The sequence below is a fragment of the Octodon degus genome, unplaced genomic scaffold (genome assembly GCF_000260255.1).
Source record: "Octodon degus isolate 3935 unplaced genomic scaffold, OctDeg1.0 scaffold00401, whole genome shotgun sequence".
NCBI classification, from domain to species: Eukaryota; Metazoa; Chordata; class Mammalia; order Rodentia; family Octodontidae; genus Octodon; species Octodon degus.
This window is the reverse complement of record NW_004524977.1, coordinates 251099-252479: the sequence shown is the minus strand read 5'-3', so window position 1 is coordinate 252479 and position 1381 is coordinate 251099. Positions and strand designations below refer to the sequence as shown.

Here is a 1381-nt window from a genome sequence, read left to right as displayed (position 1 = left end):
TTAGACCACTGAGCCATCTCTCCAGCCCAAAAATGGAAATACACTTTTTATTTATTTATTTATTTTTGTGGTACTGGGGATTGAACTCAGGACCTTGCACTTGCCAGGCAAGCAATTATTCTACTGAGCTATCTCCCCGGCCCTGAAATACACTTTTTAAAGTTTCTAATACTCAGAGAAAATATCATACCATGTCTTATAACTACATGGTAAGTCAAAGAAATAGTATAAATCATAAGACAAAAATGTAAATTAAGCAACATTCAGCAAATTGATCAAATATTAATTAAAGCAAAATTAAATTAAATATTTCAAAATAATATTCAAAAATTAAAATTAAATTATAAGTCCAACTAAGAGACCAGAATGTAGTGTATGATATGTACTAATCTGTGATCAATTCAGAGTACTTACACAGTATTTGATTACATTACTATATGGAAAAATATCAACTAAGAAAAAGTGTTTATGATAGTAAAGAATTACTAAGAGCAAGACAAAAAAAATAGTAGAATGGCAAGTGTATGACTACACAACTAACAGTTTGAGGATAGGATATTGCACAAATTTCTAGTATGTGGTGGATGTGGACAGTGTCCATGACACTTACTGGTGACCAGGTGTCACGTGGGGGACTTAGATACTGCTATGTCCTATTTCATTGGTTTTTCCTCTATCAGAAAGCATTACTTCTCTCCTTTATGAAATGCATACACCGCTTTTCGCCATCTTCCGCTTTGACTGTCGGCTGCCGCCATGAAGGTTGAGCTGTGCAGCTTCAGCGGGTACAAGATCTACCCGGGACACGGGAGGCGCTACGCCAGGACGGACGGGAAGGTCTTCCAGTTTCTAAATGCAAAATGCGAGTCTGCATTCCTTTCCAAGAGAAATCCTCGGCAAATAAACTGGACTGTCCTCTACAGAAGAAAACACAAAAAGGGACAGTCGGAAGAAATTCAAAAGAAAAGAACAAGACGAGCAGTCAAATTTTAGAGGGCCATCACTGGTGCATCTCTTGCTGGCATAATGGCCAAGAGGAATCAGAAACCAGAAGTTAGAAAGGCCCAAAGAGAACAAGCTATCAGGGCTGCCAAGGAAGCAAAAAAAGGCTAAGCAAGCATCTAAAAAGACTGCCATGGCTGCTGCTAAGGCTCCCACAAAGGCAGCACCTAAGCAGAAGATTGTGAAGCCTGTGAAAGTTTCTGCTCCACGAGTGGGTGGAAAAAGCTAAATTGGCAGATCAGATTTTCAAATAAAGATCTGTAATTCTAATTTGTGCTGGATTTTTACAATGTTGGGTCTATGTGGTAATAGATGAACTATCAAATTAAAAATTTAAGACAAGAAAAAAGAATTTAAGACAAAAATAAGTTGATATCCT

At 37.6% G+C, this 1381-nt stretch overlaps 1 pseudogene; it reads left to right on the top strand.

Annotated features, from left to right (window-relative positions):
- The first annotated feature begins 723 nt into the window (after window positions 1–723).
- LOC101591386 lies at window positions 724–1234 on the top strand (annotated as a pseudogene).
- The last annotated feature ends 147 nt before the right edge of the window (window positions 1235–1381 follow it).